This window comes from Macaca thibetana, chromosome 8, assembly GCF_024542745.1.
Source record: "Macaca thibetana thibetana isolate TM-01 chromosome 8, ASM2454274v1, whole genome shotgun sequence".
Taxonomy (NCBI): Eukaryota; Metazoa; Chordata; class Mammalia; order Primates; family Cercopithecidae; genus Macaca; species Macaca thibetana.
In genome coordinates, this window is record NC_065585.1 from 82,240,521 (window position 1) to 82,263,847 (window position 23,327).

The 23,327-nt window shown below is 36.4% G+C and overlaps 1 protein-coding gene and 1 long non-coding RNA gene across 5 annotated transcripts in view; both read right to left on the minus strand.

Annotated features, from left to right (window-relative positions):
* Positions 1–23,327, minus strand: part of NKAIN3 (sodium/potassium transporting ATPase interacting 3) — a 1,223,038-nt gene that overhangs the window by 532,484 nt on the left and 667,227 nt on the right. The window lies entirely within an intron of this gene.
* Positions 21,727–23,327, minus strand: part of LOC126961536 (uncharacterized) — a 50,969-nt gene continuing 49,368 nt past the window's right edge. Inside the window, exons 3-4 of one of the 2 annotated variants that reach the window (XR_007728329.1) lie at positions 22,904–22,982; positions 21,727–21,956 (exon numbers count right to left, since the gene is read on the minus strand). This is a non-coding gene — a long non-coding RNA (uncharacterized LOC126961536). The remainder of the gene's footprint in view (positions 21,957–22,903; positions 22,983–23,327) is intronic. The other variant, XR_007728328.1, reaches the window with a different exon arrangement.

Sequence of the window (23,327 nt, forward strand, 5' to 3'; positions counted from 1 at the left end):
GCGTGCACTGCAGATCAGTGTCTGGAACATGAATGAGGATCCTTGGTGCTTAGTATTGTGGTCAGACCGCTAAGCTTTTCCTAAATATGTGTAACTGAGTCAAGTGGCTGCTGCATCTTGACCAATTTGAGAGACGCATGCATAATCTAATATGTTCTTTCTTCATTCATTTGCAACACTTTTCAGTCATTGCATGGCCTTATTCTTCCCTGAACCCCACTGACAGGTGTGGGGAGTGGCAGCATCAATGGCATTTTTCTTGGATTCCTTCTGAGACAGTGCTTGAGATAACTTCAGCTAAAGCCTGCTGACTGCTTCTCTCTCTCCTCTCCCTGACCTACCCCTGAATGCATGTACCCTACTAAGTGGAGGGGATACTAACCTTTATTGAGATGCCAAGTACTTTCATATGTTATTTCATTTAATTCTCATTAGTATAGCCTCCAGACAGTGTTACCCTTGTTTTGAGATAAAGAAACTGAGTCTCAGAAAGATTGATATCTTGCCCATCACTCAAACCCGGCTTGCTGACTCCCCCTGCATGGACTGCCCGCAAAGCTTCCTCATTCAGCTTCGCCTTCCTTGCTTCTAGGATCTTCTGCTCTGGTTTTCCTTGTAGCCTAATCCTGATTCAGTTTTTATTTCATGTGGAGTTAAAGGCGCCATTCCTTCCTTCCCACCCAAGGGTTGAATCTTGTCTGTAACTGAGTTCAGCTCATCCCAGGACTGAGGCTGACTTGTCCTTGTTGGGTTGCACTTGAGTCAGCTCCCTGAACTCCTGAGATTTTTAGACACTTTCTCTAGCTCCCTTTCACCCCAGTGAGTTCAGTGAGCTGAAGACTTTTTTTTTTTGAAACAGGATCTTGCCTTGCTCTGACACCCAGGCTGGGGCAGGCTGTTTGTTGGTTGGTTGGTTTGAGGCAGGGTCTTGCCTTGCTCTGACATCCAGGCTGGAGCAGGCTGGAGTGCAGTGGCACCATCATAGCTCACCACAGTCTTGACCTCTCGGGCTCAAGCAATCGTTCCATCTCAGCCTTCTGAGTAGTTGGGACTTCAGGCATGCTCCACCATACCCAGGTATTTTTTTTTCTTTAATTTTTGTAGAGATGAAGTCTTCCTATGTTGCCGAGGCTGATCTCAAACTTCAATTCTCCCTCCTTGGCCTCCTGAAGTTCTGGGATTATAGGCTTGAGTCACTGCACCCGGTCCCCAGTGAGCTGAAGTAGAAACTGCCATTTAGTTTCATAGTTACGTGAACCCTACTACTAGCTGAAATCTGATAATTTTTCACAGCTGGTTTTCTAACTCATATATACCTCCTCCAACAGGAGACAGCTGAGTGTTTGCATAGAAGACATTGTATCAGTAATTCTAATGTTCTTATGGTACACACGAGATTTTTCTTTTTTAAAATAACATTGACAACTTTTCGTAAAACTTAGTTTTCACAGAACTTACAAAACATTTCAAGCATATTTAAGAGTATAGGAAAAATACAACATCTACATAATTATCACCACCAGGATCAAACAGATGTTAACATATTGCAATTTGCTCTAGATCTTTTTTTAAAAGAGAAGTAAACTGTTACAGATATTGCTAAAGTGCTACTCTCATCCCTTAACCCGCCCTCCCCAGGACCATTCACTCTCTTGAAAATGGTGTGGATCATTTTTGTGCATGTTTATGAACTTCTATACTATGAAGAAATTCATCCATAAACAGTGTTTGTAAGTTTTAAAGATTTAGATCATTGAAATCCTACTGCACATTTTTTTTCACAACTTTTCTTTCCCCCTACTTTTTATGGGTATCTATCTGAGAGAAACTAGATAAGCACAGGAACTATGTACAAAATTTTTCACTGAATGTCTGTGTGTTCTAGTTTTCTTTTTAAAAAGGAAAACATCCTAATTGTCCCTCTGTTGTGCAATGTTTACATAGATGTGATTTATTCATTCAGTGGAATGCTATCAATGCTATCTAGCAGTTAAAATGAATCAACAAGATCTACACATATTTATAGAACCTAAGCTTTTTTTTTTAAACTGCATTTAGGCCAAAGGAAGCAATGAATATAAAATAATATTTTTTTGTGTATGAGAGTGTAGGTTTTCTGCTTACTTCTTTTTAATATTGTTCCTTTAATAATATAAAATATTGAATAATTTGATATACAAAACATCTTAACGTTGTCACTGGTGGGGGAAAAACAATGTTTCAGTATTTTCTTTATCTAAATCTCTGTTCTGCCTCCAGCTCAGGAGATGAACACTGCAATGCAGGAGAACTCTGCAATCCACGAGTTTGTGAACATGTTGACTTAATTTAGTGTCTAAATCCTGCATCTGTAGTTAGCAAAAAGATTCAGGATTTAGACACTAAATTAAGTCAACATGTCCACGAACTCCTTCAGTGCCTGTCATTGACTCTACTAGAAAACTTAAGATAATGGAAAAGATGTCTATCTTTCATCCCAAAGAAATTGTTCCCATTTACCATATTTGTGGATGACTATCAGGTCAGTGGTGGGCTTTCTTGCCTTTTTGTTTTATCAAGTTAGTTCTAAAAAGACTTTAGATAACTCATTTGTATGCAGACTGGAATTTCCAAATTGGCAGCCCTAACTACCACAGCACTTGAACTGCCATCTATAGATGACAGTAAATTACTTTCAATATTACCTCCAGACTATTAAAGCTGTAGTCGTATGAGAATAATGCATGCTTGCATATTGCTACCATCAGTAGGTACCCAATCAATAAAACAATATTGCTCAGTATTTCAGCAGAACAGAGGTCTGATAAGGTAATGGTAGCTTGAAATATGTTAATAAATATATTTAGTAAAACCTCTATTAGTGAAGAAGAGGCTGTGGCGAATTGGGAGAGCTGCAAAGCATACCAGTATCTGTGCAACTCAAAGCTAGAATTCTGCTGAATACACTTAGTTGTAGTTGAACCTGGAAGGGAAGTGATGTGTGAACCACACAATAAGTATTGAGCCATACAATGGAGTTGATGAGAAATGCAGCAATTCTCTGACCTGCCAGAATAGGTTAGGTCATCCTGTTGTAGGCTTTTACTGTACACTGCAATCTTTCTTAGTAGAGCTTATCACAACTCTGGATGTGCAATTCTTTGTAAAATTATGTGATGAAGGTTTCTTTCCTCTGAAAGCCTCTAAGGTGGATGGAAGGGGGCATGCCTGCCTTGTGAGTTACATATCCTCAGTATCAAGCAAAGCTCTTTGTACACATTTAAAAATAGAGTCATAAAAATAGTAAAGGGATATGAAAGGGGAAGGGCCCAATCTAGAGGTCTTATTGGGTGCCAGTCCTGACAAGGCAGGTCTTCTCTCTGTCTGCACTCTGCCTGCAACCTGTTCAGGAAGAATAGAATGTTAGTAAAACCAGTGGGGCAGTAGCGTTGGGAGCTCAGGTTCATATTCAAATAACTTGGTTCGTATTCAACTGTATTGTTGACCTGCTTTGTGACTTTGGGCAAGCTACTTAACTTTCCTATGCTTCCATTCTCCCACATGTAAGATGGATAACTGTTTCATACATTGTTTTTTAAGGATGAGATAATTCCCGGTATTGCCTACTAGCCTAGAGTCTTTGTTCAAAACACGTTTTCTAGTATTGCCATTATTATTCAATATTAGAATCTATTCCTAGGGAATTGGAGTTGGTAAGAAATCAGAAGGCATGACACTGAACTCTAAGCCATTAGTACTATTTTAGAATGGGGTTCTAGGCTCAGAGGTGTGAAGTCTCAGAAGGAATAAGTGGCATATTTCAGGAAATAATGAAGACTTATGGTCCAGGCCAACACAGGTGACAGGCCAGGGGATGATGGAGAAGTCCTAGGCATTCAGGGATTGAGGAAAAGTAACAGAACGTTGGGTTAGATAAGAATAAATTTTATTATTGGAAAGAATGCAGATATCCAACCCAGTAGATGTCTACTAGGTGCTGGGATTAGGGTTGCATTACTCAGAATTAGTTAATCCAATTTTGAGAAGCTTGCAAAGAGATCAGAATTAAGACGGTGGATGACAACTTCATTCTGATGATGCCAATTACTTTCAGAAATATTATCCAGAAACATAAATATGACATTAAGCAGAACTCAAATTATAAGGACACTGGGAAAGAAAAGTGGTGGCCATACATTCATAATACATTTATTAAAATTAAATAACAAGAAAATTGGAATAAATACTAAATTTGGAATATTTTTCACTTTTGGCAAATGGCTTTCGCTGAACAGTAAGAAATTGTAGAACAACAATGAAGAAACTTTAGAAAATGACTGACAACTGTAACGTTGTCCAGGCATTGCCAATGCACAGCAAATCTGCTGCCATTTCCAAATTCTGTGTGCTTAGTGGACCTCAAGGAAACATCTCTTCATCGTTCCCTGGTGAGCTCTTACCTGGCCTTAAGACACTTCTTAACACAATGCAACCGCCTCTTCCAACAAAACTGGTTTGGCACACAAGGGAGGACATACTTATCTTCCTTGATCTAGATTAAATGAGAAAACTGAGATCTACTGAGGCTGAATCACTTTCTGCCTAAAATTTCACCTTTCCTGATAAGTGTATTTTCCCTTCTATTTTCATGATCCTAATTTCTGTTTATATTTATATTCAATTAACATTATTGTTGCATTAGATACAGTTAGACAAAATATCAGGTGTTAAATAAACAAACAAGTAAATTAAATTATCTTAAGTCTCGTGACTACTACTTTTTAGAATCAGGATCCTGGTCAAATACTAATTATTTGTGGCTGAATCTATATAAGAAAAAAATGAAGGAAAAATGTGCTGGCTAAACTCAATTAAAAATAAAAACTCTGAGGCGAATGGATCACTGGAGCTCAGGAGTTCAAGACCAGCCTGGGCAACATGGTGAAACCCCCTCTCTAACAAAAAATACAAAAAAAAATTAGCCAGGCATGATGGTGTGCAACTATAGTCCCAGCTGCTTGAGAGGCTGAGGTAGGAGGATGACTGCTTGAAATCAGAATGTCGAGGCTGCAGTGAGATGAGCTCGTGCCACTGCACTCCAGCCTAGGTGACAAAGTGAAACCCTTTCTGAAAAATAAACAAATAAAATAAAAACTCTTTCAATGAAATAATATTTTATTTTTATTTTATTTATTAAGCATCATGGTTACTCTCTCTGATGTAAAAATAATTCACTAAGAGAAAAGGACATAAACAAGACCTATTTTAGATGATTTTAAGAGAGACCTGGAAGTTCCAAATTATCTTCCTCCAAAGCCTTGTAAATTCTAAAACAGTAAAAAATTAGTTAATGAAAAGTGTGATGCTTTGTTACAGCTTACATATTTTCATGATCCTAATTTCCGTTTATATATATTCGATTAACATTATTGCTGCATTAGATACATTTCGACAAAATATCAGGTGACTTCAGATACATTTATGACAGAGTCAACTATATTTATTTATCAATTATTTTTGCACTAATCAAAAAGGAGCACTAATTTATAAGAATTCATGATAATTTAAATTGGCTATAGGAGTTTAAAGGTGTTGTACCTTTGCTTTCATAAGGTTGCTGATCAAGACTGTGATTTCATTGCCGTAAAATTCTTAGGATTTCTCCAATTTTTCTTTTCTAAAGAAGTATGTAATCTCTCTGTGGCAATGCAATTTTTAAGAAATGCAATGAGATAGTATGAGGAAAGCACTAACCAGAATCTCTGACTTGGTTAGGACTTGGGAATGAGGAGGCAAGAAGCAACATTCTAGGCAGAAGCAGCAAGATCAAGTACAAAGGTCCTGAGGCAGGAATGAGTCAAGTACCTCTGAGAAATAAAAATGAAGCCCCTGTGCTTGCTCTACAGTAGAGCTGGAGAGCAGGAATAGAAATGAGACAAGAGGTCAGAGGCAGGTCCTGTAGAGCACTGTAGCCCATTGTTAGGCCATGAATTTGAATTTAAGCCCAATGGAAAGACATTTGAGAAATTTAAGCATGCAAATGCGTGATCTGATTAACCTTTTAAAATGAGAATATCTCTCCCCCCCTTTTTTTTTTTAGAGCAGCAGTAATGCCTTTTCAATTTATTTAACTCTCATCCACATGTGGTATGAGTGATTGCTAATAACATAAAAGGGCGAGAGAGAGAGATGTTAGAACTATGGATTGCAAAAGAAGAATATACATTACAGTCCGTGATATGAAGTCTTTAAGACTTAAGTTTATCTTATGGCAGAATTCATTTTCGTACCATGTGCTAAGGCAACAAGAAAGTCAGCAACTTGGTGTGATGGCATTGCAGCAAAACATGATTTTAATGTGCTCACCCAGAAGATACATTGAGGAAAAGTGACATTTCTTTGGAGAATATACTGTTAAACACAACTCTCCTTGCCCTTTCATGCATCAGGGTATGAGCTGGAAACCGCAGGACTGGTTAAGACTTTGTCATTGTCCTTTAACCCAGGTGCATATGACTCATCTGCACAAACGTTTATTTTAGAACTTTCTCAGTTCAGTTGTTTGACATCTGAGTACTAAGTATCTACATATCACTATCTTAGAGATGAGAACACTGATCTTTAATGAAATTAAGGAAACATAAATCACATATTTTGGAGAAAAATTGGTCTTTGCATTAGTAATAGGTCATCTAAAATAATTTTCATATCTATATTAAACCATTACTTGAGGAAAACAATTAACTTGTCTTGCTTTTTCTAATTTCCTCTTTCCAAAAACTTTCAATAATAATAATACATTATTAACTTGAATTTTCATTAAGGATCTCTTCCAATTTATTTAAAGCTCCTGTTCTCACTGTGCTCTGAGATTCACCCAATCTAGAAACCCTGGAAATTATCTTGCTACCCTGTCTCTCAAAACTTTTTTTTTTTTTTTTTTTTAGATGGACTCTGGCTCTGTTGCCCAGGCTGGAGTGCCGTGGTGCGTGATCTTGGCTCACTAAATCCTCTGCCTCATGGGTTCAAGAGATTCTGCTGCCATTGCCTCCCAAGTAGTTGGGATTACAGGTGTGTGCCACCACTCCTGGCTAATTTTTGTATTTTTCGTAGAAACTAGGTTTCACCATGTTGGCCAGGCTGGTCTTGAACGCCTGACCCCAAGTGATCCACCTGCCTCAGCCTCCCAAAGTGCTAAGATTATAGGCGTGAGCTACCGTGCCCTAAAATGAGAGTATCTCTTACATTTGAATTAATTTTATTTAAACAAGTAATTAGACCAAGAGCAGGAACTGCTTCTTCTCCATCACGTCCAACACCTTCACATTGTTCAACTCAGAGCTGTCCAAGAATAAATGTTTACTGAATGAAGGAGAGATTGGATGGTTTACTGAATGAAGAAATTAATATAGGAAAATGACTATTGGTGTAGGTAGAGGTCAAAACACATATTGAAGCAATCTTGGCCACAGCTAAAGTCTGAATGGATGGGAAAATATTCTAAAATAGTAGGCATGTATGATTTTTTTGTTGCAGATGTAATTAGTCCCTTGGTTTTTTTCCTTCTTGAAAAGTTTGTTTATTCTGCAGTTGTTGTTGTGTTAACATTCTTGTTTTATTTCAATGATTCTTTGCTGATGATTAGCTTGCATTTATGTAGCCAGGATAATCAGGTTGAATCACATTTTGGGGAGGTTAAATTCTAGTAATTATACATTTGCTCTTAAAATTATAGTATAAATCTGATGATGTTATGTTACTTGCAATGTGTACAATAATGATAATTTAAGAAAGATGTAAACTTAGAATTCTGGATTCTATTAAGTTAAGCAATCTCTTTAATCTATAAAAATGTTTGAGCTTGAATATTTGAAAATAATAAACCTGTAAAGTGATACCTTACCATTTGAGAGTTGGAAATGCCATATTTAATCTGTCTTTAAAACATTTTCCAAATAGGCAAAATGTCACTTAGGATACAGCATAAGAAAATTCCTTCTACATGCTAAACTCAGCACATTGAAATGCCAATTCTATCTTCACCTATAAATAATACTCCCAGTTATTTTTGCAGATGAATTGTAAGTTTCATTATGAAATATCTTTATGATGCATAATTCACAGGTATATCTTTCTTAAAAAGTGCAAATAATTGAGTGATACATTTCGTCATGTGAAATGTCAATAGTATCAAGAAAGATTCTACTTTTAACACTTTTCAGATTCAGGACTAAATAACTGGAAAGTTCAGTTGACAATAAACAACTATTTTGCTTTTCAAAAACTGTTATATTTCAGGATCTTCCTGACCCATCATGGGAGACTTTTCTTATATTAGAAGATTTAAAATACCATTAGGATGTATCTGTTACTATCTTCAAATATAACATTCTCACTAGCACTTAAGACAGATACTCTTTAGCACTACAGTTCTATCAGGCAATAAAATGTCACTGAACAAAAAGATGGCCCACATAGTAACTGATTTTTTAAACGTTACTTTATGAATTAAATATTAGTGACTTCTTTTCTAACTTGCTTCTATGTGAATCCAAATATATACATTTAAGTATACTTATATGTAGGAAGATTACACGTTAACAATTATTTGATGAAACATGCTGTTATCAGCAACAGGACCTCCCAAACTCAGGAGAGTTGTCAGATGGCACCAGCTTTCTGAGTTTTAATTTGAGAATACTTTCCAAATATTGCACCAACTTTTATTTATTGATTTTTAGAGAAAATTTACTTTGCAATATTTGTAGAGCTACAGGGAGTTTGCACAGACAGTACGGAGAATTCCCACACACCCCTCCCCAGTTTCCTTCATTGTTAACATTTTAACAATATCAAGGTACATTTGTCAAACTAAAGAAAGCAACAGTGATACACTGTGATTCACTAAATCACTTATGCGGATTTCACTAGGTTTCCTATGAAAGTCCTCTTTATGTCCTAGGAATATCCCCAGCTTTGTGTGTATCTGTGATACAGTAGTCCCCCTCATCTGCAGTTTTTCTTTCTGTAGTTTCACCTTCCACAGTTTCAGTTACCTGTGGTCAGCTACAGTCTTTATTACAGTATTTTGATAGAGATAATATTTATATAACTAATTACAGGATATCATTAAAATTGTTCTACTTTATTTATTGTTAATCTTTTACTCTACCTAATTTATAATTTAAACTTTATCATAGATACACTATAGACATAATATAGAGTCTGGTGTTATATACAGTTTCAGGTAGCCACTGGGGGTTTTAGAACATATTTCCCATTGATGAGAGAAGACTATGATATTTACAACAAATACACACAAAGCAGAAGAAAGATTGCATATAAAATGACAGCATTTAGGGACAAAGATTCAACTTTAGTGGCAAGAAGAATAAATCAATCACCAATAGTTGGTATAACTTTCCATGTTGTACACAGATTTAGATGCCACAGAATATAGTCTAAGGGCATGAGTTTTGATAACAAATTTGCATTCAACTGACCCTTGGTGCATTTTAGAATATGCCTGCTAGCTTCCATGACAAGACTTAAAAAGCACTGTTATAATATTATAGTGTAGAACATAATAGGGATTTTGTTTGTCTGCTAAGTAGCTGTGCATTCCAAGGTGAATTGAATTGAATTTCCACATTTTCTGAGGTAACATCAATATTAATTGCTAATAAGCATTCTACTGTGCCTAAAATAGATTCAAAATTTACTACAGTCTCTTAAACCGAATTATAATAGACCAAATTTATTATTCATTGCACATTTTGTTGATCCTGCTTATACAGAAACATTTATTAGCTCTGAGTGAAATTGTAAAAATGGATTAAAATGCCAACCCTCCCTCTAAAGAACTTAAAAATCTAAAAGGAAAGACAAAAAGTTCGAACAAATAAGTTCATAAAGATGGAAGATGAGAAATGCTATAACATTTGAACCTATAAAATGTGGTAGGAAATTTGAGAGCACAAATAACTGGGAGAAAGCATTCTTTATGGAAATGACTGGAACGTTTTGGGCATTCAGTAACAGGAGAGAAGTTCACTCATTCTATGAAGTGAAAATGGACTGCAGCAAGGTTTGCAAAGCCCATATGTGAAGTGCAGATCCCTGAGAAGAGGCCGGTTGCTGCCTAGCTCCAGCCAGTTGCTCTCAGCCTGGTTCACTGTGTCAGATTTTCCTCAGATACGGGAACCAGAAACACAGATTTTCATCTAAAAGTCTCTTCATTATTGAATATTGCCAGTGATCCTTTTTCTTTTGTAAAGGTGTTGTACGGGTAAATATATATATGTCTCCTGGTCCAAATTGACTCATCGTTCCCAGATTGGGACCTCAGGCCACATATACGCAAAAAATGCCGCCCAGGGAAAAGAATACAGGGATTATTGAGAGAATGTAAAGCATAATTTGGCAGAGGTTTAATCTTCCTGCCAAGTAGGGTGGACAACAGGGACTTTGCCCAGAGTACTGACATTTTAAGATTTAAGCATTTAAATTATTGTAAAAAGTTCAGTGTCTGTCAACAAATAATTAGTTCAAGGATGAAGTTCCCACATTCCATGCATTGCTAACTGCAATGAACAATCGGTGCATTGTGAATTATATCATTGGTTTGACTTCAATACTGCTTGACCTTGCAAAAAAATTGCTAGTGATCTTCATGCCTCTGTTCTTCCTCTCCTGCTCTCCCTCCGATTCTGAGTTGGTGGTCTTATGCCTAACTTCTTTGAAAAAATGGAAGCGTTAGAAAAGAAAGGATTTCCACATGTTCCCACCACTAAAACTGCCATCCCATCTGCGCCTGTGCCCATAGACTCTGCCTCTCTTCTTTTACAATGAACCACCTGCCCACGCTGTTTGTCTGTGAGAAGCCATCTTTATTTTGCTGCATTCAAAATTCTCTCTTGGTCTTTCCTATTTGATAGTTTAATTATAATGTGTCCATTATAATTTTCTTTGAATTCATCCTACTTGGAGTTCACTGAACTTCTTGGATGTGAAGATTAATGCTTTTAAGTAAATTTAGAAAATGTTCTGCCAATATTTCCTTGATTATTCTTCTTGCTTCTTTGTCTCTCTGTTCTCTTTTGGAAGATCACATTTATGAGTATGAGCAGCAAGGTCTGCTTGACAATGTCCCACAGACATCTGAAGCTCTCAATTTTCTTCATACTTTTTTATTTGTTACTCTCACTGAATAACCTCAATTGACCCATTTTCAAGTTGGCTGGTGATTGTTTCTTCTATTGGCTCAACTCTGATCTTGTGAATGTTTCTTTTAGGTTATTATACTTTTCAATTTCAGAATTTCTATTTTTATGATAATTTCTATTTCTTGATATTCTCTATTTGGCAAGATATCATTCTTACACTTTAGTTCTTTAGACAATATTTTCTTTAGTTATTTGAGCATATTTTAAATGCCTAATTTAAAGTCATTGTCTAGTAAGTCCAACATCTAGGATTCCCTAGAAATAGTTGCTATTGATTGCTTTTTCCCCTTTGAATAGGCCACTCTTTTTTGTGCCTTTGAATGTCATGGTATTTAAGAACCGGACATTTTAATCATGGTAATGTGGCAACTCTGGGAATGCACTTACAGTCTTACCCAAGGTTTGCAGTTATTTCTTGCTGCAGTCATGTTTGTTTGATGACTATTCTGGAATAATCCTGTAAAGTACACATTCTTTGTTGTATGTGGCCACCAAAGTCTCTGCTTCGTTAGCTTAGTAGAGTAACTCCGTGGTCATCTATTCATTCCTAACCAATCTTCTGTCTTTGTTGAGGGATTCTATGTATGTGTTGAGACATACCTTCAACAATCATCAAGGCATTTGTGACTCTGCGTTAGACTCCACTTCCTGTTTCTGCAGAGCCTCAAGATTGACCAAAGGTGGGGGTTTAGGACCTCTCAGGTTTTCCCTGAGCAGGCACAGCCCTGGAGAGGTACTCAGCCTTATACCTGTTTATGTCGTTCCAGATTCTCAAAAATATCTCAAAGATTTTAAGCTCCTATGGACAATTCATTCCCAAAATTTTCCTTAAAAGCTTTCTGGTTTTTCTACTGTTTGCCACAAGTGTTATCCATCCCTCCAGGCAGACATGAAATTAAAATACTTCCCTCTAACTGTTTTAACACACAATCCTCTGAGTCAAGGCTTTTCTCACTTGGTAGTTCTGAGTAAAGTCAAGTACAGACCGTTGTGCAAGTGAGGTCTATTGAGCAAAAGAGGCAGGTCAAATACTAACAGTTCTGTGGGTGTGAGGATTTGGATAAACTCTAGCTCCATTCTTCCCTCTCGGATGCTTGCCAGGCTGCACTGAGAATGTGAGCTCTTCTTTATCAATACTACTGTAGATCTGGAGTGCAGGGAATGGTACTCAAGTGAATTAAATACTACAAAGCTCATTGTTCTTACCAAGATTCAGCTGTTTTTCTTGAATAAGGGCACCCTGATTTCTAAAAGACTACTTAATTTCTAGACTCCTAAACAAGTTTATTCTGACCATTTTGCCAGTTTTCTTTTCTTTCTTTTCCTTTCTTTTCTTTTTTTTTTTTTTTTTTTTTTTTGAGATGGAGTTTCACTGTTGTCACCCAGGCTAGAGTGCAATGGCGTGATCTCAGCTCACTGCAATCTCAGCTTCCCGGGTTCAAGTGATTCTCCTGCCTCAGCCTCCCAAGTAGCTGGGATTCCAGGCACCTGCCACCACACCCGGCTAATTTTTGTATTTTTAGTAGAGATGGGTGTTTGCCATGTTAGCCAGGCTAGTCTCGAACTCCGGACCTCAGGTGATCCACCTGTCTCAGCCTCCTAGAGTGCTGGGATTACAGGCATGAGCCACTGCACCTGGCTGCCAGTCTTCTTATTGCTTTGATGGAGGAGAGAATTTTCAGGGGCCCTTACTCCGCCGTTTCGCTGGCGTCCCACCACATGCTCTTAACCATTCTACTATAAGAGCCTCCTAACTGGTCTGTTTTGAACTGTACCACATTACAGTCTATTCTCACAATAGCATGTAAAGTAACTGGTCTGTTTTGAATTATACCACATTACAGTCTATTCTCACAATAGCATGTAAAGTCACATCATGTTACTTCCCTTGTTCACAGTCCTTCAGTGACTTCACATCTCAGTCAAAGGAAACACATGGCTAAGTTCTTAGCATGGCCTGAAAGTCCCACATGGTATTTTCTCCACCTCCCTCTCTGGACTCATTTCTTACTGTATTCTCTCTGTTTACTGTTGACTCCCCTTCAGCACCTTGGCCTGCTTGCTCTGAGCACACTTTATCTTTGTATATTGCTGGAATGGTTTCTTCTCAGATCTATGTATTGCATACTCCATTTTCCCATTAAATTTCTGATCATATATCAATTTATCATGGAAACTTTTCTTGACCTTATCTAAAGTAATATTTCCCTTACCAAGTCACTCTGTACTCTGCTTTGTTTTCCTTCATTGCATTTATCATCCCTTGACATTACATATTTTTTCATTGTTTGACTTCTTCTACCAAAATATAAACTGCATGAAAGCAAGCATGCTCACTGCTACATCCACAGTGCTTAGAATAGAGCCTAGAAAGTAGTAGGCACTCCATGAATAGGTACTGAGATGTGATAAATGTCTGTAGGGGAGTAGTGATCATTGTTCACTTGGCCTAGTAAACAATGATCATCCTTATCTAAAGCCTCTGCTGAAATTTCAGCAGCCCTGACAGGGCCGACAGGCTTTAATTATCATGAGCACTCCCTGCTGCTCAGCTGACCCAGACTTCTGGGAATGTCCTAGATCTCTGAGGCCACAGTCAATCAGAGTTGCCAAGCTGGGTTGAATTTCCACTCCAAGTATCAGCTGAGGTCCTAATCTACACTGGAAGCCTGGGCTAGATCAGATCAAGATGTCTCATGTCCAAGCACTGCTGAGGACATAGGCCTGCCAGTCTAGGGTCCAACAGCCCAAACTTGCTAGGCTTTTTTTTTTCTCTGAGAACACACCCATAAAGAAAGTCTACCTTTTTCTCCTGTCACAAGGGCATAAAATCTAATCTTTCATCCTATCAGTCATGATGTTTGAATGTTTACTGCTACAGAGAGTCTGAAAATCTCACAGGAAAGATAAAGAATTCTAAAGAATTTCAATTTTACTTGTATTGACCTGTTTCAAAACAGACTCTGTCCCTACTGCCCAGAAGGGGCACCTTGGACCAATCAGCCACATATGCCCTTTCCTTCTCTCAATAACTTCTGCAGAGGGGCAATGAATTCTGATGATAAACTTTAGATATTGAGAGGTTATCTCATACATAACAGACATTCATTAAATATTTCTTGAATTTTGGTGAAGGTTTTCCAGTCCTTATTTGTTGAGTGGGTGGACAATATTTTAAGAACATGAGAAAGACCTTTCATCTGACAAATGCATTTTGTTCTACAAAGGCAAACTTTTAGAAAAGTGTCTGCCTCAGCTGCTTTTTCTAATCAATATGACTGGTAGGACATGCATTCTTCCAGGCCTTCACAGTGACAGATGACTCAAGGTCTGGTACTAAATTACCAACAACCTTTATTCACTGTTGTCACAGGGTTGGGTCTATCACCTCCAAACCCAAACACACATTACTCTCCAGTCTGGTTCTCATGGACAAATAGGTTTTGATGTGATTTTATTCTTAAAATGCCTTACGCCTTTCTTGTAAGCATTATCCACTTAACATGATTATTTACACACGGTCCATCATATATATATATATATATATATATTTTATAGCTTTCCTTACTCCTTAGGTTTGGCAAATAAATTTTTGTAGAGATGGCTCCAGGAGTGAGCAATGAAGTCATAGGGCTGATACTTAAGACCAGACCTATTTCAGAAGCAGTAGCATCAACTAAGCAGCTGGAGAACACAGAGAGATTAATCTTGACAGAGTTAGACATGCAGATACTTAGAAAGGTGATGATATGCTTTGAGTTATTTATTATGATGCTGTTATTTTTGTTTCATGTAAAACTGTAGCATTTGAAGACCAGACAAAGCTGGATTATACACTAACCAGTCCCCTCGAGGGCCTACCTATGCATAGAATCCAAATAAAAGGGACAGAAAATCATTAAGTAATCAATAGTGAGACAATTACAGTGTAGTAGCTTAAGTAATCTTGACCACATGCCTGTTTTATCCACCTGAAAAAGACTTAAATAAGTTACCCCTGAATAAGAAATTAAGTACAAGCAGATGTTAATGTCTGTAGTAAGAAAAAGCAATTTATAATATATGGCAAACCCAAGTTATTTTTTATTATCCACATATGCCTAATTTAATACACTAAAAATATAATGGGAATTATTTGTGTAAATTTAAATCAATGGTAAACTGTACTTAAATCACACTTTTATTCAATTTTTTTTAACCAATCGTTATCTGCCTAGGACAAGGAACTCACAGCTAGAAAAATGAAAAAATGGAATTTCAAATGAAATTAGGAAGCATCTTTAAAAGACAAAAAATAAGATTTACAGGCAGCAAGTGGAAATCATCATGTGCTTAATTATATCAAAGTTACACAGTCATAGTTGGAGAGGACTTCAAAGACAGCATGCTTACCCTCCAACAGATGAAAGAATTTATTCTATCACCCACCACTGCAATGATTATCTCATCTCTATGTGAACACTACTGGTGGCAGAGAGCTTGATACTTTGCAAGGTCTTCGCTCATGTGTGGACACTCTATTTATTTTTAAGTTCTCCTGAACCAAAACACTTACCAGTAGCTTTAACCCAGTAACAGATCTTTATATTTCCCCCTGGAATAACATAAAATGAAAAAATCCCTCTTCCATTCATGGTCCTTTCAAATACTTGAAGATGACATTTATATCCTCCCCTGAGGCAGTCCTTTCTCCATAAACAGCCCCATTCAGCCACTTCCTGTGTACACAATTTCCCAAAATGTCATTATTTTAGTTTCCATCTTTATTCATTTAATAAATATTATTTAAGCACCTACTACATGTCAGGCGCTGGAGATACGCAGATGAATAGAAAAACACAGTACTTTCATTCATGGAGATTAAAGTCTGCTAAGAAAGGTAAACACTTTAAGCATGATAATTTAAAATGAGATGAATGGTACAAAGAGAAAGGTCATGAGCACTTTTCAATTACATTCTTATAAAGTAGTGCCTAGAACTGTATGCAAAACTCCAGGAATCGTTCTAACGAAGGCTGGGTGCAATGACTCTAAAATCACATCACAGAGTGGGAAATATTTATACTAAGGTTGAGGTAAGTGGAAACTTGTATATTCAGTTCACAGCAACAGCTGGGTCCTATATCTACATCTTGCTGTCTCAGGTGAGAGTACAAACTGCGTTGGGGAAAAATGCCAAGGCAAACCTATGATTCAATGACTGAATGCTGACTTCAGATACATATCAGAAAAAGGGCCCTCTCTGAGATCAAGAAAGGTTTCCATTTCTTAAGACTTCTAGTACTGTAGTTCCTACTTATTCACAGTTTTGCTTTCTGGGGTTTTAGTTACTCATGGCCAACTGTGACCCAAAAATATTAAATGAAAAGTTCCAGAAATAAACAATTCATCAGTTTTAAATTGTGTGTTGTTCTGAGTAGCCTGATGAAATTTTGTGCCATCTAGCTTTGTGTCAACCAGAGAGATGAATCATCCTTTTGTCCAGTATATTTAATCTGCACAGACTACTTATCCATTTGCCACATAGTAGCCATCTCTGTTATCCCATAGAAAAAATATAGTGTAGATAGGGTTGACTACTATTTGTGGTTTCATGCATCCACTGTGGGACTTAGAACATATCCCCCAAAGATAAGGGGGATTACTGTATATTCAAACAATGAAGGAAAGACAAAATGAAATCTTCCAGTTAATTTATTTGAGGCTAACAAGCTTGCAATTTTATTTTTTTGTGTGTGCTAGTTATTCTTTTCAATGGAAGGACACTTTGATATTTTACTGAACATTTTCAAACATAGTTCACTGTGAGGTTGCATCTACTTTCATTGTAGATTCAGGGGGTACAAGTGCAAGTGTGTTACATGCATATATTGCATAATGCTGAGGTTTGAGGTACAATTGATCCCTTCACCCAGGTAGGGAACATAGTACTCAGTTAGTGTTTCAGCCCATGCCCTCCTTCCTTCCTCCCTCCCACCTCTTGTAGTCCCCAGTGTCTATCATTGCCATCTTTATCTCCATAAGTACACAATTTTAGCTCCCACTTATAGAACATGCAGTATTTGGTTTTCTGTTCCTGCGTTAATTTACTTAGGGTAATGGCCTCCAGCTGCATCCATATTGCTGCAAAGGACATGCTTTTATCATTTTTGATGACTGCATAGTATTCAATGGAGTATATGAACCACACTTTCTTTATCCAATCCACCACTGATGTGTATCTTAGTTGATTCCATGTGAATAGTGCTTTGACTTACATATGAATGCGAGTGTTTTTGGTAGAATGGAGCTAGCATTCAATGTAAAGATTAAATCAATGTAAAGATTACTTAATGTATGATCATATTCCCTAGGGACATCCCCCAGAATTTCCTCTACCTCTTCTCTAACTTCATCCTACCAATACACAGGACTCATCTTTCTGTGTGTGCTTTTGCTGTATTTTCCTGAGCATGAAGAATTAGCCAATGGTACATCTCAAGACATGAGAAGAGCCTCGGGATTCCACCTAAGTTGGCATGTGTCAAATTCACTTGAATTGTGTCACAATGATGTTCAGCAAGCCCAGATCACTATACAAGGCTCTTTCAGGACAGAAAAAGTTGGACAAACTGTTGCTGCTGACCTCAAATTCTTATTTCATTCGAATTCAACATCTCAATTCGATATTTTCATGGAATTTGTTATATTTTATTCAATAGTGTTTGACTATTTTTCCCTCTTGGTATATCTGTGTTTATACATAAAAAACAATAGAAAAGAAAAATTTCAACACAGTATGAGAAAGCTCATGGTTTGTTCTCTTTAATCATTACACTTGATACTCAATGTCAGGAATGCTGAATTGCTGTGTTACTCATGATTCTAGATATAATGATGCTGAGAAAGTGGAAGTGTTTTAATTAAGTTGTAGAAAGTCTTCATTAATCCATGTGGGCATGAATGACTGTTCAATTTATAGTTTTTACCCCACTGTATAGTTGGTAATAAAAAATAATAGGGCAGGAGTTGTGAATTTCTCTGAATCTTTGTGAAAACCCTAAGAAGTATAATACAAGCTTGTCCAATCCAACCCACGGCCCACAGACTGCATGTAGCCCAGGACAACGTTGAATGTGACCCAACAAAAATTCAAAAACTTTCTTAAAACATTATGAAATTTTCAGATTTTTGTCTTCTTTTTATTTATTTTTTCTTTTTTGCACATCAGCTATCGTTAGTGTTGGTGTATTTTATGTACAGCTCAAGACAATTCTTCTTCCATTGTGGCCCGTGGAAGCTGAAAGATTGAACACTTTGGGTTTAATATGTAAATTGAAGTAGCATATTTTATGGAGTGAAGTCCACAACACTGGATTTCAGTGCGGTTTGGTACCTATTGGCTAAGCGACTCTGAGCAAGTCATGCCATATCTGAACCTCAGTTTCCCCATCTACAAAATAAAAGTAGAGATTAGATAATCTATGAAGTATTATTTTCTAAATGTTTATAATTAAGTTTTAGAAAATTCTTTGGAGTAGTTTCAATAGGAATGATACTAGTTCTTCCTTATACAAGGAAGGTGGAATTCAGCCATGCATCTGTCCAATCCTGGGTTTCTTTCTGGTTAGTAGGCTTTTTAATATTTATTCCATTTCAGAACTTGTTATTGATCTGTTCAGAGATTCAATCTATTCCTGGCTGAATATTGGGAAGTTACATGTTCCCAGGAATTTATCAATTTCTTCTATGTTTTCTAGCTTATGTGCACATTGGTGTTCATAACAGTCTCTGAGGGTTTTCTCTATTTCTGTGGGGTCACTGGTAATGACCCCTTTGTCATTTCTGATTGTGTTTATTTAAACGTTCTCTTTTTTTCTTTATTAGTCTAGCTAATGGTCTACCTATCTTATTAATTCTTCCAAAGAACCAGCTCATGGATTCAGTGATCCTTTTTTATGGTTTTTCATGCCTCAACTCCCTTCATTTCAGTCCTGATTTTGATTATTTTCTGGTCTTTTGTTAGACTTGGGGCTGGTTTGCTCTTGTTTATCTAGTTCCTCTAATTGTGATGTTAGGTTAATTTGAGATCTTTCTAACTTTTTGATGTGGATATTTAGTGGTATAAACTCCCCACTCAACACTGCTTTGGCTATGTCCCAGATATTTTGATATGTTGTATCTTTCTCTCATGTTAGTTTCAAAGAATTTAATGATTTCTGCCTTAATTTCATTGTCTACCCAGAAGTCACTCAGGAGCAGGTTGATTCTTTCTTTAAAAGAATTAATATGCAGATTGAATTTTAGTGTATGGTACCTCAAAAAAAGTATATTAAATTTTTTCTTAGTCAAATAGGCAAGTGAAACTAAAGGTTTACATACACCTTGTTTTATAATTGCTTAACTTATTTTAAAGAAAACTTAAAATTATAAGACTACAAGTAAAACAAACACATAAGTGATATTTATTGTTTGTAAATATTTCATTTTCTATAACTCAATGTGGGGTTTTGTGAGAATTTCTTTTTCCTGATTTACCAAATCTTAATTTGGGTCTACCTTATCAAGAATCCATTATGCCGAGTGATGTATTCTTCCAAAAGACACCCTCTTAGACTGCCAAATACTAATGAAAGCCAACAGTTTTTAGAAATATACACTTTTTACTTTTGGAGTACTCCACTTAGCATAAGAAATTTTCTAAAATATTTAAGTGACTTTTCAAAAAATGTATTTTAAGACCAGTATAGTATTTCAAAAATAAGCCACTTTCAATAAAAAATATACCACTTTCTATAAGGAATTAAGAAACCAAGAGTAATGATAAGATATAAATTACAAAATGATTAGGAATCAAGACTGTTTTATTTTGCTTTTCCTCAAAATATATTTTATAAGTTTCCTGTCTGAACTCTTTCTCATAATTACTGTGTTCCAGAGAACACCTTCAATATTTAAACTTCATATTGGAAATGACTTTTGCTCAAGCCACCACAAAATAAAAATAAACTCTATTTATTTATTTGTTTGTCTATTTATTTTTGAGACAGAGTCTCACTCTGTTGCCCAGGCTGGAGTGCAGTGGCACAATCTTGGCTCACTGCAAACTCTGCCTCCCAGATTCAAGCAATTCTCCTGCCTCAGCCTCCTGAGTAGCTGGGATTACAGGTGCATGCCACCATGCCCACCTAATTTTTGTATTTTTAATAGAGACAGGGTTTCTCCATGTTGGCCAGGCTGGTCTCAAACTCCTGACCTCAGGTGATCCACCCACTTCAGCCTCCCAAATTGCTGGGATTACAGATGTGAGTTACCGCACCTGGCCAGTAAATTCTATTTTTAAATGGACTGCATTATTCTACTGGGTTCATGACATTGTAATGTTCAAACATTTACAACTACCTATTGAGATATCCTGGAAAATAAATAAAGCAACAAACAGTCTATGTATAAAGGTCATGTTCTGAAAGCAGCTGTGGAATCTTTCATGTATGATTCCTTGAGTTTTTCTGATCTTAGACATATTTTTGCCTACCAAATAAGAGGTCATTTCTGAAGCTTTCTGGGTTCCTCCAGCTTTAATATTTTATGAATCTGAATATTTTACAATTGTGTTTAGTTTTCCATCACTATCTCCATAAAGTATGTAAATCAAGAAAACTCTTTGATAATTAGGAGACTAATAAAAAAACATAAAAGCCTCAAGATACTTGACTGTGAATGATTTTAAGTAATCTATTTCAAGTATTTGAAACATTTAGGTCTTAGGCTTCTACAAAATGTTTTAATGCTACTTTTAGCATAGATCCTACCATTACAGGCCCACCAAAGAGCATGAGTTTGGAAAGAGATTGCTCAGGTAGTGCTTATACGTTCTCCTGATTTATATACGTTATGAAGATGGTGCCAAAGATTATAAAAACTCATCTAGATTATTATCATTATCTGACAACGATGTTTGACAAAAAGGCTATCTGAATTCACAGACGTTGCAGTACCTGAAAGAGAAAGATGATTCAATGAAGAGGAGAGGACAGGACAGGAGAGGGGGGGACTGGGAGGGAAGGGAAGGGGAGGACAGGGGAGGGGAGGGGAAGGGAAGGGAAGGGGAGGGAAGGGGAGGGAAGAGAAGGGAAGGGAACGGAACGGAACGGAAGGGAAGGTGATTCAATGATGAGCACTTGATTTTTGGTTAATTGTATTTTATAAGAATATATTGCTTTAAAATTACTATAACCATAGTCATGAGTGATAGATGCCTATTCTCCAAAGAAATGTGATCCAAACCGATATAATTTTAAAAAGATAATTATAGTTCTATTCAATATTTTTAAAATTAATATTAAAACATAATTAATCTGCTCTACATTGCATAAGTACTAACTGAATGACCTTTTGGGAAAAATCACTCTACTTCTCAATGCACACTGTATCTGTTCCTCACTTACAAAGTGGATTAGCCATGTCTTACCTTCCTCTTTCACAAGCTCATAGTGAAGCGTGTTCAAAATATATCACACGACAATAACATAAGACATTCTCTCAAGATGCTTTATTTACGAATTTGATCATTTTTCCTTCTGCAGGGATCCAACTACTACATTCTGATCCTGAGCTATGGTGTAGATTACATGAGAATCTCAGACCACATAGCAGAGATTAGGAGCCATAATTCTGGAGCTACACTGCCTGGGCTTCATCTGTTGATTCTGCAGTTAACTTGCTGTGTGATTTCAACAGGCCAGTGAAGTTTTCTGAGCCTCTGTTCTTCATCTGTAGAGTGAACATAATAATAACACTCCCTCACTGAGTTGTTTTAAAAACAAAATGAGTCATGATTTAAAGTGGATAAAGCAGTGCCTGGCATATAGCAATTACATTATTATTATTACCTTCATATTGGATTAAGTGGCATTTGCTCTGGGTAAGCAGATCTGAGGCAACTATTCACCTGTTGAATTTTAGCAGGCTTGAAGTGTAATTGGAGGTGGAATTCCAGTACCTGTTTTCCCAACTCTTCTGGGTTTTCAAAAAACCATATTTTTTGAATCTCTCCTACCTTTCTATTTTACCCATCCCTTAACAAGGAATCCTATTCTCACTCCACATTAATAAACTTTTTTTTTTCAACACATTAATAAACTTTTTTTTTCAACAATGTAAATGTTAACAAAAATAAAAATAACTAGCTACATGCTTTAAATGTTGGAGATTAGGCTTCAGTTTAATCCAGACATCCTTGTCAAACATTATTCTCACATAATTTTAGTAAATCTAGATGGATTTTGCTTTTTTTCCTGTGCTCTTGCCAATATCCTTATGTATGTTTTTAGCAAATGGTGAAGACAAGCTGTAATTTTCTTTAGCTTACTTAATCATAATAGCAGAAAATATTTTTGTTCAAACTAAAGACTGCAATACTATTGATAAAACCAATATGCCTTGATCATTATTTTGCTTCCTCTTGTGGTTCCAGTTTCAGATATTATGCATACATGTTTACCTTCTCACTAAGATTCTCTACAACCAAAGCTATTTAATCATGGCTGACTGATCACAATCCGAGGAATGAAGGATCATATGTGGTAGTTTGTCTTCTGGCCCACGCCAAAGTGTAATATATCAAATTCCAATAAACACAATGTATTCTGATGACTCAATGAGACAAAAACTCATCAAGAAGCAAAGGGGATTGTTCTTTTTCTAAATCGTAAACATACCTTTTGGTATTTTAATACTTAAAACTGATTCATTCTGAAAAATTACAACTGTCTCAATCAGGTACACATGAACCAAAGGCTATAAAAGAAAGAAAAAGAAATAAAACTTAGAGTACATTTCAAAGTTTATTGTTAGTTTTATGATAGAACTCAATGAAACATAAGGAAGAAACAATTATACGTATATTTAGCTATATTTTTCCTAAAAGCCAGCATGGTGACATATATATGAAAAGTTTAATTTTGACAGTCCTGAGTGCTTCATGCACTTTACTTATTTTATGCTTTCACCATTGGTTAATGTTTCCAGTCTAATATAGATATAGAATGGAATACAGCAGGTGGATGGACCAGGAAGTTAGACACAGATTTAATAGATTACACATAAAGTAAGCTTAGCTACTAAACAGACTTCTTTTCATTC